Source organism: Gossypium arboreum, chromosome 5 (assembly GCF_025698485.1).
Source record: "Gossypium arboreum isolate Shixiya-1 chromosome 5, ASM2569848v2, whole genome shotgun sequence".
Taxonomy (NCBI): Eukaryota; Viridiplantae; Streptophyta; class Magnoliopsida; order Malvales; family Malvaceae; genus Gossypium; species Gossypium arboreum.
This window is the reverse complement of record NC_069074.1, coordinates 91866475-91882066: the sequence shown is the minus strand read 5'-3', so window position 1 is coordinate 91882066 and position 15592 is coordinate 91866475. Positions and strand designations below refer to the sequence as shown.

General features: G+C 32.4%; 1 pseudogene across 1 annotated transcript; it reads right to left on the bottom strand.

Moving 5' to 3' along the window:
• Positions 1-7521: 7521 nt before the first annotated feature.
• LOC108452776 (ethylene-responsive transcription factor 3-like) lies at positions 7522-8194 on the bottom strand (annotated as a pseudogene). Its single transcript, XR_001866441.2, has one exon. The product of XR_001866441.2 is annotated as an ethylene-responsive transcription factor 3-like (transcript).
• Between the last annotated feature and the right edge of the window lie 7398 nt (positions 8195-15592).

The window sequence follows — 15592 nt, the reverse complement described above, 5'->3', positions numbered from 1 at the left end:
AGGGTATTTATCGATAATGGTGCTAATAATTTGTAAAATTTAAATTTAATCAAAATTTTATGTATAAAATCACGTATAATTAAAGTTTGTGTATCACATTGCAAATTAAATTTCTATTTTTTTTATGTCCAAATTTTCAAAAGTAGGTTTGAGGTGGTGCATTATGCGATGGTGATTGGTTTGGGAATTTAGAGATTTGCTTGGCTTTTATATTATTTAGATTTTTTTTATTAGATATGGTAGGCCATAAAATATAAGATATGATTTTCAAAGAATTTAATATTAAAATAATTAATCAATATTTATTTTAAATGTAATAAATTTACATAAAATATAATTTTAATATTTGATAAAAATTAAATTGTACCTTTCGGAAACACGTTAAGTTGCCCCTACTCTGGTGGACAATTCTTTAACATCAATTCCATATATTCTTGAACATTTTGAGAACGACATGATGGACACTCCTATGGACAATACTTGGGATCTTTAAACTTCCCTTACTTTTAAGGATGATCCTACACCTGCTGCTGAGAGGATGGTAAATTCTGCTCGTGCTCAAATATATGCAGGGAACGCACGATAACGCTACTCAAACTCTCATCCGTGAACCTCTTCATAGGCCTCCTTATTCTATGCGGAGCTAACTCCAGAAACCACAACAATATATAAAGGAGATGAGTAGGAAAAAGAAGAAGATGCCATGAATCTTGGGCTCGTACTGTATTTTTGAAATTGCATGAATCTCTGTTGGATTTAACTTGGATGAACTTTTAACTTTTTGTTTGTATTATTGTCATGTTTCTTCAACAGCTGTGTCCACCTCTCAGCAAAGGGCACTACTGTTGGGAGATGCAAGTCTTCAAAGTATGCTTTTCCTCTTGCCTTTGTTTCAACAGTCCAAGTTAAACATGATTAGGGCAAAAATAGTTTAGCCCCAACCATACTTGTTTATTTCCTTTGTATCACCCTGGACATACCACGTAGCCAATAATAAAAAGGGAATATCCCCTAATATATGGAATTTTAAAAATTTGCAATTTAGTCCCTACTATTAAAATCATGTAAATTTTTCACAAATTAGTCCTTGATTTTCAAACTATTAAACTTTCATATTATGATTTTAGAATTTTAAATTCTAAAATAATATAAATCAGTCCTAAAAATCATGTTTTGAAATATTTACAATTTGGTCCTTTTAATTTAAAACATGCTAATTTAAGTATAACTTTTCCAATACTTTAGATATCATATTCTTATAGTCTTATCATAAAAATTCAAACTTTGAGTTCTCTGGTTAATTCTTTGATTTTGAAATTTTACATGATTTTCAATTTAGTTCTTATTTAAATTTTATTAAATTAATCACTAAAATCATCCACCAAATTATTCATAAAATCATTCACGATTCACGTCATACATGAGCATAATACTTTCATCACTTAGAACATAGAAAGTAATTATACACACTTAATTCCAACAAATTCACATCAAATTATACATTCAAATAAACATTACATAATAATTGGAACAACGTACTTTGACTTCAAGCCTCCATGGTTGGTTTCATATGAAAGGACACTCTTGAACTAGAATTGGATGTAATATCTCACTTTAATTTCAAAGAATTTTAGGCTAGAGATATGCTTAAATACGAAATGGACCAAATCGAAATAAATGGAAAAACATATTTTTCCTCTCTCTTCCCTCCATGCACCCCACGTTGGGTCTTAATATAAGAGAATAATTTATCTTCATATCTCTAGACTTTTCTTCTTCTTCTTCTTCTTTTTTGGTGAAAAGATAGAAATACAAAGAAAACAACTTAGATCCTCAAAGGAGGATCTTCAAACAATCTTAAACCTAGGCTCCTAGTATGAACTGACTTAGCCAGACTATTAGCAAATTAAGTTATCCTCTTTGGGAATATACTGAATTTTCCACTGATCCATCTTTCTCAAAATGAAATAATTTTTCCTAACCAAAGCAGAGCGAGAGAGTTCTGGAGAGTCCTCCAAGATGGCATTAACAACTTCAATACTATCAGTTTGGATTAGAAATTTTCTGAAACTCCTATCCAGAATAAGATTTAGCCCATCTAGAATTCCCCAAAGTTCTGCCTCCAGAATAGTGCAATTGCCCAAGTATTTGGCGAACCCAATGATCCATTCACCATTATGATCTCTCACACAACCACCATCTGCAACGAAGCCTTCATCGAACCTCACCGAACCATCTGAGCTCAAACTCACCCAGCTGTTAGGTAAGGGCCAATGTTGAAGATGATTTCACGTTTTATGAGATGAATTCCTCGAAAAGGAGGAAAATTGTCTCGCCCAACTGTAAGAGATTTTAATAATGTCGTTAGCACTCCATGTAATGCCTTGAAAAATGGGAAGGTTCCGGTTTTTCCAAATACGCCACACGATAATCCCAAAGAGACATGGCCAATTGATTCCACCCCAAGAAGAAGAGTGGCTCTGAAGATTGCTCCTCATCCAGTCGAGAAAATATCCGGAATAGAAAGCAGAAAGATATTGCTGTGGAATAAGCTTGTCCCAAATGCCTCTGACAGCATTGCAATCTCTGAGTATATACAACACATCTTCATAATTGTATCCACAAAGGCTACATGCACTATTACTCCCAAAGCCTCGTCTTACCCTCTCAGCATTTGTGAAGAGACGTTGTTTAAGAGCCAACCAGATGAAAATCTAATCCGATAAAGGCCTTGATACTTCCATAGTATTTCCCAGAGCCGCTCTTTTAAATTAAAAGTCCCTCCATGAACTTTCTCATAAGCGCTTTTGAGAGAAAAAGAGCCAGTCGATGTAGCTCCCCAAATAATCTAATCTGGACCTGACGAAGGATGGGGTGGTGGAACGCTTACTATTTTGTTGATAATCTCCTCATGAACCCAAAGTCGAAAAAAATCAAGCTTCCAAGAGCTATCATCTGTAACCATACTATTAAGAGAACAATCTAGAAAACGGTTAGCAGAATGAGGGATAAATTTAAATAAGGGACCACAATTGGGAATCCAGGGGTCATGCTAGCACATGATGCTATTTTCGTCTCCAACTGACCATATTAAGTTCTTATGGATAAGAGGCCACACCTTAGAAATGGATCTCCATAAAAAGGAACACTGATTCCTTGACAAATCATCCAGTAAACTACTAGGGATTTTATATTTTGACCGAAGAACCTGAATCCAGAGGGCATTAGCATTAGAAACAATGTTAAAACCAACCTTATCATGAAAAAGGTGTTGTGATCCTTTAGCTGTCTAAGACCAAGACCTCCGTGAGACTTAGGTTGACACACGGAATCCCAACTAACCAAGGCCATCTTTGAACTACCATTGTGAGCTCCCCATACAAATTTTTGAACAATGCCCTAGATCCCATCACAGACACCTTTGGGAACCATCATTCTTTGCATGAAGTAACTTGGAATCGTCTCTAGACTTTTCTTTATTTAACATTTAATTACATGATTTTAATCTAATGGTTTTAATTTCTCCCATGAAAATATCTTTCTCTTTTATAATTTAAAATTCAAAAATAGTATTTAATAACAAAATAACTAAATTACCCTTTAAAATATCTTTTTCATATTTAAGACATAAGGATACAATAGTCTTTTTTGAAACATGGCATATTTATTTGTCCTAAGCATGTAAATATTATTTATTTATGGTATAATTACAATTAAGCCATTCTCTCATAAAATGGTAAAATTACACTTTAGTTCTTATACTTTTCACCACTTTCTAATCTAGTCCATATCTTAATTTTTGGACTTCACTTATCAATTCATATCCATGTCATATTCATAAAAAAGATATTTCTTAAATTTTCCCCTCTTCCTAAACTAGTAAATTTGCACTTCTAATCCATCTTTCATAAATTTCCAATTTAATCTTTACTAAAATTTCACTATTCATATATTTTTTTCTCAATGTCAAATTTTGGCTTTACGATCATTATTTAATTGATAAACACTTGCTTTTTGGGAAATTTTGATATTTATGTTTCGAAATACTACTATTGGCGACACTAGAATTTATAGGGTGTTACAATCAATTTTTGATCACTCCACTAATAATTCAAATGACACATTTGAGTAGCATTATTGATTATGAATGTACATTAAAAAGATTTTTAGATAGGATTCAAGTCTTCGGATAAAGAAGATAACTTCAAGAGAGTTTTGTTTCCTATCTAAGCATTCAATCAATTCAACTCAAAATTTAATTAGAATTTATAATAAAACACATATTATGATAGTTAAGTATCACAATAGACATTTTCAAAGTACATGTATCACATTAAAAATTTATGAAAATACAAACACCATAATAAAACACATTTTGATAGTTCATGTATCACATTAGACGTTCATTTCAAAGTATAAGTATCACATTGGATATTTTATGAAAGTACATGTATCAAATGTGACATTATCCTTCAAAATTTAATCGAATCCAATATAACTATCAATTACACAATGTTCTATAATAAAAATTAAATAAATATATAAATACTTATCCATTTTGAATCAAACTCGGATAGTAAAATAAGATTGTGAGATGGATCTGTATTATATACCATAATGATACAATTACCAAATTTATACTCAAAATTCCCAAAATGTGATGCAATAAATATGAATATATATTCATTTATTTATGGATAATTATTAAATTTATACATCAAAATTTGTCTAATTTAACACATAAATTTGTTTTATTATATTAAATCAATTGAGTCTTAATTGGTTAGCATTGTTATTATTGTCAGTGTAGGAGGACGTGGGTTCGAGAGGTGCTGAAGAGCATTTATTCTCTTATTTAAGGGTTGGGATGAGTTATGGGTAGTTCTAAGTATCGTATCAACTTATAAGTTATAACCTTTTCAGTTAATTCACGTATAAATTAAATCATTTATTAGTAAATATATAAATCTATACAGATTAGTTTTTTGCTAATTTATTAAGTATAAATAATTGGACTTTTAATTTTACTACTTCTTTAATGGTACAGTAGAGTTAATTGAGTTTTAGCTTGACTAACATCAGCATTGTTGTTAGTCCAGGAGGACGTGAATTCGACTGCATTGAAACGCATCATCTTCCTATTTAAGGGCATTGTATAAAAAAACAACAGATATGATATTTAAATCTTCCCATTATTAATTCAATTAAAGCCTTATTTTATTTTTATATAAATTTTAATAAATATAACTTTAATTTTGAGCTCAAGTTTTATGAATGATTTCTGAGTAAAAAGGATCAACATTCACTTAATGTATAATTAAGTACTTGAATTTTATTTCTTTTTAATGTGATATTTGTATTATGTTATTTTTTAAGGGTAACTTATACAAACAGTCACTCTGGTTTCAATTCAGTCACTCAACTTTTGAAAAATTATAGATCAATCACTAGCGTTATCGAAAAATGACAAATTAGTCATCGACTAACATTTTCCGTTATAGACTTAACGAGACAAGTGAAGTGGCTAGTTAACTAGCCATATTAGATATATCTACTGCAGAAACCCACCTAATTTAAGAAGAAATTGAAAAAAAAAACCTAATAACAAAAGAAGAAGAAGAAGAAGAAGAAGAAGAAGAAGAAAAAACAATGAAGAGACTATGAAATCCCTTTCAAAGTCTCCAATGGCCCCAATACTACCGACCCCACAAACAAATCAACAACACCAATGACAAGTGCTCCAACCTCTACCACTTGCACCACCATTAAACTGGGTTAGGGTTTTTTTTCCCACATTATTCTTCTTCTTCCTTTAGCTGTTGTTGTCGTGGATAAATTTCAATCTCCCCCAACACTTCATCCCCTCAACACACAATAGAGTATGGGGAAAGGCCCTCTCATAAATCCCCCAAAAAATTACCTTTGACAGCCTCCTTTTACAGTACAAATTGGAATGTGAGAAATGAACGACATCATTGACCAAGAACCCGGGAGCCATTACCACTTAGGGCTGGGGGGCCATTTGTAAATTGATAAACAGAGGTTGGGAGAACGATACTTGAGGGGATCCAAGGTTTCTGGTTGAAGAAGATTCTTATTAGCCCTCCATCCACACAAACCATCACGTAAGATTGCTTTATTGATTTCTGATTTCGTATTTCAAATTCCCCCTCTCCCCAAATAAAAAATTACAAATAAATAGCTTTATTATGATTTGCTTTTTTCGGTGACCTAGACACACAAAATGATTAGCAGAAGGAAAAGAATGGCAGGGGTAGAAGGGGAGGGTTGTATTCTTGTAAGGTAAGAGATTGGGGATGGAGTGTAGACTACTATTGATGAATCAAAGGTGGCTTGAGTAGGGAGTTTTTTTTCTTTATTCTTCTTCTTATTCTACTGCAAGTTAATAAGGGATGGCACAGAGGTCGTCGTTTCCACATAGGATGCCAACATAGCAAATTAACGAGTCACCTTAGCTTTCTGTTCTATTATGATAGTAATCAATTTGTCATTTTTCAAAAGTTGAGTGACCGAATTGAAGCCAAAGTGAATATTTTATCAACTGCATCAAAATTGAGTGACTATTAGTGTAATTTACCTATTTTTTAATTCAATGTAATACCTATATTTAACAAAATTATGCATTTTACTATCTAAAGATAACCGTGTTAACTTTTTAATATTTAATTTAAGTTTTGAGGTTGATTCAATGAAAATTCATACTTAATTAATAATATTAACAATTAACTTTTACAAAATCAATCCTAAAACCTGAATTCAATCATCCATCAAATTGTATTTAACAAAATAAATATAAAACTACACAAATTTACAATTAATAAAGTAATGAAAATACAAACCTAATTTTATTAATTAACTTTTTCCAATCAACCCTAAAACTCGAATTGAAAACATTTGGTACCAAAATATGTACAAAAAATGAAAGCTAGGAAAAAAAATTGGCAAGAATTGAGGATTTGGATCCATTGTTTTAAAGTTCTAAATTAACATTTATATACAAAACAAAACCCTAAATCATCATTACTATATATTTCTAATTACAAATATTTACAATCATCAAAATGGTAAAACACAAAATCCCTTTTTTAATCTTAGCTTCCTTCAAACAAAAATAAGCCCCAAAAAAGAAAAAAAAAACAGAAAAATGGGGTTTTTACTTTTTAATCCAGTTTGTGAAGGGTTAAAATTGAAAAAAAAAGAGAAAAATTTTATACAAATATTAAAAGTTACAAAAAAAGAAGAACAAAAAATCAGATCTGAGATATAATAATAACATCACCAAACCCTAAATCATATATATTCTCTAAGAACAATGATCATAATCACCGTTTGATCGAAATCAAAGGGCTTAGATTTCATGATACTCATAAAAAAGACTAGGATCATTTTTTTTTCCATCTTAATCATATATCTCTTTTTTTTTTTTTCGCTTAAAAATAGCAAAAATTAGAAAAATAGGTTTGAATAATTCTTCATCATCAATCATGATCATCATGTTGATCAAAGACATAAAGCAGTGCAGTAGAGATCATCAACTTCATCCAACGGTGGAAAATTGAGATCCAAAGGCATCAATGTTTGATTTTGCTTACATGAAGAAGAAGCCATATCCCCATCGTCGATGACAACTGGCGATGATGAATCACAGTCACTGTGAAATCCTCTGGCAACACCGGCGGTTTCCGATGATGATGATGTTTCTGGTCCGACACAACTGATTCCGGCGGCGGTTGGGTTGGTCTTGGCCCACTAAAAGACTCCACCGTACTACTCATACTGCTCCTCGTCGGTCTTTGTGGGTTCATTTCCGAGTCTTAAAAATTACCCATCGGGTATAACCGACGGTGCTGGTGATTGATCGGAAAAGCAGTAGTAGTTGAGGGATTGATTGAGAAATTCGTTTTGGCTTTCGGTCCACGCAGTGTCATCGCCGCCGTATCGTAAGCTCGAGCCGCTTTTTCGGCGGAATCGAAAGTACCTAACCAAACCCTGGTTTTTTTCCACGGGTCTCGGATCTCAGCTGCGAATCTACCCCATGGTCTTTTTCGAACACCTCTATATTTGGGTTCTTCTCCATCGGGGACGACGGCGGCGGCGGGACCCCTCCCTCTCCTCATTGGAAAATAAGTAAAAAAATGGGTTTTTTTTTTCGAATCTCACAAAAGGGTAATCCAAAATCAAGTGTATAAGCTTAAAATATTAAATAAATAGTAATAAATGTTATAGAAATACAAAGGAGATTGATGATGAAAAAAAAATTATAGATAAAAAAGCGAAGAACCGACTAAATCAACCCAACCCAAAACTAATATATTCATAAATTTTATATAAATTTAAAAAAGAAAAGAAAAGAAAAAGATTGAAGATGAAAGAGAGAGAGAGAGAGAGAGATCAGAGAAAACCAAACAAAGTAACTGGGAAAAACAATTTGAAGAAGAAGGAGATAGGTGTGGGATGGGAACTGGATGGCACCAAGGTAGGAGGGGGAGGCCAACCCTTCTCATCTACACATAAATTATTTTATTTCTTTTATGAAAGGATTTTTATTTATTATTTTATTTTGGTATGTTTTTTATATCATATTAAAAATATTTTAATTTATATTGATTCAAAAGTTAGAATTTGATTAAGGAAAATTAGATAAAAAGACGTTTTTAAAAATAATTAAGGATTTAGGCTTTTTTATATTTAAGAAATATGTAGGAAGATTTTTGTTTTCTCTTCAAAATGACTTAATTTTTTAAATATGAAAAAAAACTTAAATCTCTAATTATTTTTAAAAACGGCCTTTTATTTAATTTACGCTTTGGTTCATATATTATTGGTAAGGATGAAATCGATTTGATTAAGTCGGATTTTTGAATCATTTATTTTAATTCGTTCAGTTATTGATATTTTTTATATTAATTGTCAATAAATTTAAAATTATTTTAACTAATTTAAATATAAATATTATTTTATATAATAAAATTAAAATAAATTATATATTAAATAAAAATAAATTTTCGTTCGATTTAGTAAACTCGATTTTTAAACTTACATTCTATAAACCATCCAAACAACTTAATTTGGGTTGATTTTTGGTTTTTCATTTTTTCTTATTCAACCCTACATTGGTGCAATATTTTAACTTTACAAACAAATTTATATATCGTTATATCATTTATTTATTTTTTGCTAAAGTACACATGTAATCATTCAATTATTAGTAATTTTATTGGATAAATTAAAGAAATATATTATTTTTTTAATTTAAGTATTTAGGCGGTTTTTTTATATTTATCGGGATATGTTGTTTCTGGAGAGAGAAATGAAAACGCGTCCTACAGGACGTGCTTTCACTTTGTTAAAAATTGTTTTTTTTTTCTTATGGTTGGAAATTAGAAGTTTAAAGATTTATTCTTATCTGTGTTTTAGATAGACATTGTTATAGTTTTAAGGTATGCTTGAATTTATATTAATGCTTTGGAGCATGGTGACCTACAAATTTCATCTGCCATTTGAGGATGGATCCATCATCTGAGAAGTCGGGATTGCATTGCAACTTAAGGTCCCAGTTGACGTTGATTAAACGGTCAGGGGTTGAAGTGTACCTAGGGCTTCAAGTTTACAAAGGTTATGCTGTCAAGGGATGAAGTATAACTAGGGGCCCAATTGACAGTGGTTATGCAAACACATCAATGAGTTTCACCTCATCAGATGAGGATGCTTTATAAAACCCATATAGAAGTCTAAGATCATAATCATAGTGAAAAACACAGGGCCCTTTCAGTATAATCAAGTTATTTATTTTATTTGTCTCTACCAAAGGCGGTAAGCTCATTACGGTAACCTATGATAGAGTTGGCAGCAACAAGGTTTCCAGCGGGAAAGAGTTATTGTGCGGTGCATAAAAGATGAAACGTGAATCGGGCCGGCATCAATTATTTGTTGACATACATGTGTTGTTGCAGGTACGTGTCATGGTTAACAATATCGATTCCCATTCTGACCTTTATTCGAGATTCTATTACATATGGTGAGGTACTTATGCTTTTTAGGCATGTTGAATGATCATCTGAAATTGGATTCAAACGTGATATCTAACTTTATATTACTTACGGTGAAAGCGAGTTTTAGGATCCCGATCCCAATTTTGATCGCACATATCCGTAGCGAATACGATTACAGTATGTTGTACCACAAGGCATGGTTGGTAAAATAGAAGATGTTGGATAAGATGCATAAAGGGTGGGAGAAATCATATAATGATTTTTGGCAATGATGGCAGGTACTGGAGCGGTACGTACTAGGTTCCGTAATCGATCTACATACGAAGCCTTCGTATTACCGTGATCACTTGGTCTCTGGAAAAAAAGTTTTCCATAATTATTTTTGAACTTTCAAGCAATGCATAACTGCATTCTAGTATTGTAAGCCACTTGTACAAATTGACGTCACATTCATGTACGAGAGATACCAACAGTAGTTGTTGTTGGCTATTACATAAGATGGTAATTGAAAAATCCTGCTAATAATTTTTACAATAATGCCCGAAGAATCCAGAGATGATTGAGATTTCTTCCTGACTAACCTGAGAAGGCATGCTGTGCCGTAACCTAATATATGCATAATTTATGACAGGGGAACCAGAATACAAGTTGCAATCAATTGATGTTCAAGCCTCTGGAACCGTGCACACTATAGGTATTGTGTATAACATAAAGGGTCTAACTACATGGGCCGATACCATAAGGATGTAGAGCGGTGACATATCATTAACATGTGTATGTTGTGCATGGTATTTTCCATATCACTGCTTAACATATACATTGGGTTACAATGCATGGATATAATATTTATTGTCTTCGGCAGGGTAAGAGCTTGTCTAACATTGTTTCTATGAAATGCTGCAGAAATTGTAAGTTGTAAATGAACATAGTGCGATGTACCTTGATAGGATACCTAAGGAGTAGTAGACACAACAGTATGATGGAGGACTACGATATAGGCACATGACAACGAACCTAGTGAAATACATTAATTTCGTACGAAAGGGGATGTGTCATTTGTCGGTAACCTCGATGGTCAAATAAATGTATTTCTTATTAGTATTCTTATTTCTAAAGTGGGCTGAGAAATACGAGGGACAGATACAGGGTGCTCATGTTTGGTGCGAGTCGGTGTTAAAAGATATTGGAGAAAATGCAGAAAGAGTGAACTCATTGTCTTCAGTGTGTCACTCGTGTCTAAATCAAATATTTCAGGCTATAGAGTTCCGCAAACTCGACGAAGGAGTTATTGAGGGAGTGTATCGTGTAGACCTGAGACAAAAAACCTGGGATTGTGGGAGATTTCAAGCACTTTGTTATCCATGCGGACATGCAATTGCGACATGTACCTCGGCACGTGTAGATTGCATGACCTACCTTGATGAAGTTTACAAACTACAACGTACATATAATGTTTGGAAATCTGAATTCCCACCTGTCCTAGATGAAAGCATGTAGCCGCCTACCTCGCACAATCCTTTCAAGTTGGTACCAGATATTAACTTGCGCCGCAAGCCAAAAGGTCAGCCGAACTCAGCTCGGATAAAAGACAATATGAATATTCGGGAGTGGACAGAACAACCAAGATTATGCAGTTACTGTAGGAACCTAGGGCACACTAAGCGAACATGTCCACACCTAGATGGAACATCAAAGAGAAGAGTTAATTAAAACACTAACTCATTTATTAATAAACATAGAAAAAATACAAAAACCCATATAAATTCCATATGTTTATTTTATTCATTTATTTTTTTAGAAATTGTAAGTTAATACTAATTATTAAAGTAAGATAATTACAATACGAAATCAAATATTTTAAAACAAATCATTTCTTTTTAAAAATATTGTAATTGATAAATGGAAAAGAGAAGCTTAAATGAAAAAGTAGAAAAAATGAAAAAAAATGATTGGAACTAACCATACGATATGGTTCAAAACAAACCAATTTAATAAATTTGTTGTGTAGATTGTATATAAGTGTCCATTTGGAATGTAAATAAAGTATACAATTTGGTGTCAATAAAAGTAGAACAAGTACATTTTGGGTGGAAACATTTATTATAATATAGATTAAAATTTAACAAACTAAAGAATGAAATATTTGAGAAAAAATTACAAATAATATAATCATTATCATCTAGAATGTGTGCCATAGCCGGGTGGGCATCGGGTATGCCTAAGGTTTTATTGAACAAGTTGGGATGGCGACTTCTCATTGTCTACATCTTCGTCTTCATCTTCACATGGACCTTGATGTTGATCTCCATATTCACCTCATTTCTTTATGGTTGACTACGTTTGGGTCCTAGTTTCCCATCGTACATCCCCCTATATGAATAGGCTGTTATGAGGGTAATCTTCATCGGTAGAACACGATGCTAAGGTTGTTTGTGATGCTATCAATGGATAACTATATGGCCTTGCATAATCCGATTAAGGATAAAAGGTGAGAATTGTTGACGATATTGGATACGTCGGTGTTGCTGGTGATATCAGTGAGTAATATGGTGCGGTGGGTGGCGGTGGTACGAAATATACACTCGGATAATGTGTTGATGCAGTGAATGATGATGTGTGCAGTGGTGCTTGTGTAAAATAAATTGGATTAGCACCAAAAAAATATGAACCATATTAACTAGGACGTTGCATAGCAATCGGGTCCCTGTGTGGAGTTAGAGTAAAAGTTGATCCCCACGCTGCATGTTTTCCTGACCTAGTATTGTTTGGCCGTCGTCTTGGTCTCCTATGACGATGTTGCCTACTCCTTTCCGCATCTGATAGTAGATACGACTTGTTGTTATAGCTGAACCAATCAATGTAATCTAGACATGTCGTCAACTTCGGTGTGAGAAATGTTTCACGCGTTGGCAAGTAATCATACCTACGCTGCCACATCTCGATATATTTTTTTGTGGAATGTTGACAAATCTTCCTCGAGTCTCCCCCACAAGTCAATCTTCTGTAGGTCATCGAGCTCCTAGGGTGGCGGCGAAATATGTTGCATACACCCAAACTCCAGTATCACTTAGTCGAATTCTTGCATCTCGACCATTGCAAAAACGATCAATGGCACTTTGATGTACCAGATGTTGCGATTGACCAAAAATTCAGTCGGTACACATTCTTTGTAGCACCCCCTACCCGTATTCCGAGCCTAGAATAGGGTACGAGGCATTACCAAACTTAATATGATCAATCATGTAAAAAAAACTTTCATACATATGTTTAATGTCCCTTATATGGGCCTAAGGGGCCCAAAACATACATTCAGGGTGGTTCGGGACCAAACCGTAAACATATACTTTTGCAACACTTAGAAAATTTTCACACTTTGGAGAGTCACACGCTCGTGTTTTCAACCCGTGTAACTCTCTGTTTATAACTTTATCACCCTTGTCAGTCGTACACTTCATATAAATAACAAGAAACGTGTATGGGCTTAATTCTCATTGAATTTCTCATATATATACACAATTTCACGTTATGTAATCATACAACATATATCAGCCATATCTCTGTAATCTAAATATATTTTCATAACAACTTACCTTGATTTCAGACTATTTCCTATTTAAGCTTAAATAAACAAAGTATTTGAGATATCATCTTTATGCAAATAGTACACATGAGGTATATAATTCTATAATTATGAATAAACACATTTATCAAACATTTTCCATATTCATATATCAATGTCTCATGTCTCCATATATCAATAACCGTCATTTTAATGAATTTCGAGTTCAATTTCATAATTATTTGTCTAGTGTTCAATTTATTCCATATCGGAATTTTATTCATTAAGACATTTGAATTATCAATACATATGGACAGTACATTCAAGATGAACAATTATATAATTACAAATGAATTCATTTATCAACCAAGTTTTATACTCGTATCTTATCAACTCGTACTTCCTTGTATCACATAATTCCATGTAACACTTACCAAACTTTGTCAAATTAGTGAACGTCTTACGAAATTGAGTACTTCGTTTTCTCGATGCCATAGTTCAACTATGGTCTTACACATCTTCACATAATGATGCCATAGCCCAACTATGGTCTTACACATATTCATATATCAATGCAATAGCCCAGCTATGGTCTTAAACGAATCACATATCTCACTGATGCCATATCCTAGATATGGTCTTATACAGTAGCATATATCACACTGATGCCATATCCCTGATATGGTCTTATATGGAAATCACTTGTCACTTGTCACTTGTAGCAAGGCTACCACTATTCATCGATCGGTGCCGAGCTACCATTTTCATCGATCGGTAGCCGAGCTACCACTTTTCATTGATCGGTGGCCTTAACTACCACTTTTAATCGATCGTGCAGCGAAGCTACCACTTTTCATCGATCGGTAGTTGAGCTACCACTTTTCACTTGTCATTTGTCATTGATCGATAAGTGTAGCCAAGCTATCACTTATCACTTTCACTTTTCCTTGATCAAATAAGTGTAGTGAAGCTATCACTTATCACTTGTTGCCATGGTCCAACCATGGTCTTTTCCTTCAATTCATCTTGTCATCGAATGAAATGCTCAATTTGATCATTTATTCAATTTTCATGCTTTTACATTATTTACGATTTTATCATCAATACATATGAAATAACACATCATGAAATTCATAAAATTAACAAATAATCACTAAAATTTAGCCATATAAACTCACAAGTTCAATTTTTGTATTATAACGATAATCATAATTTCATAATAAATATACCAAACACTGCAACAAAATTGACTTTTAACGGCGTTTTTTAAGGTCTTTAGCGGCACTGTTAAGCGCCGCTAAAATTATTTGCGGCGTTTTTACAAGCGTCGCAAGAAACGCAGCTATAGATAGAGTCATAAAAATTTTTGCGGCGTTTATTTTAAAAATGCCGCTAAAGGTCATGACCTTTAGCGCTTTTTCCACAAACGCCGCTAAAGGTTATAAAATTTAAAAATATTATAAAATATTATAAAGGTCATAAAAATATATAAAAGCTTAAAATTCATTATCAAAATATTGAGAAGAATAATATCCATAATATAAATATAAAAATTTCTATTAAAATTCATTATCAAATTAAATTTTCTATTAAAATTTTAACTTTAAAACTACATACAAAAATTAAAGAATTTAAATTTAAAATTTAAAATAATAAATTAATAACACAATTAAAATCCAAAAGTTAAAAATCAAGTTATCTTAAATATTAAAATAAAAATAAAAATTTTGAATCAAAACTAAAATAAATAATAAAATGAGATTAAATATAAAGATATCAATAAAATAAGGTATTATAATGAAATTACTTAAATGAAATAAGGACTTAAATCATAACCATGTAAAATATAAGATTTGAATATCCATTCCCATGTGAAATATCAACATTGATTATTTAAATTGATTAAGTCGCTAATGAATATTCTCTTTTCTAAGTCAAAATTACAATTCATTTTTTCTTCTCATCAACTCAAATAAAAATAAAAGGTTGAAAACAAAACAATTAAATAAAAATAGAATAA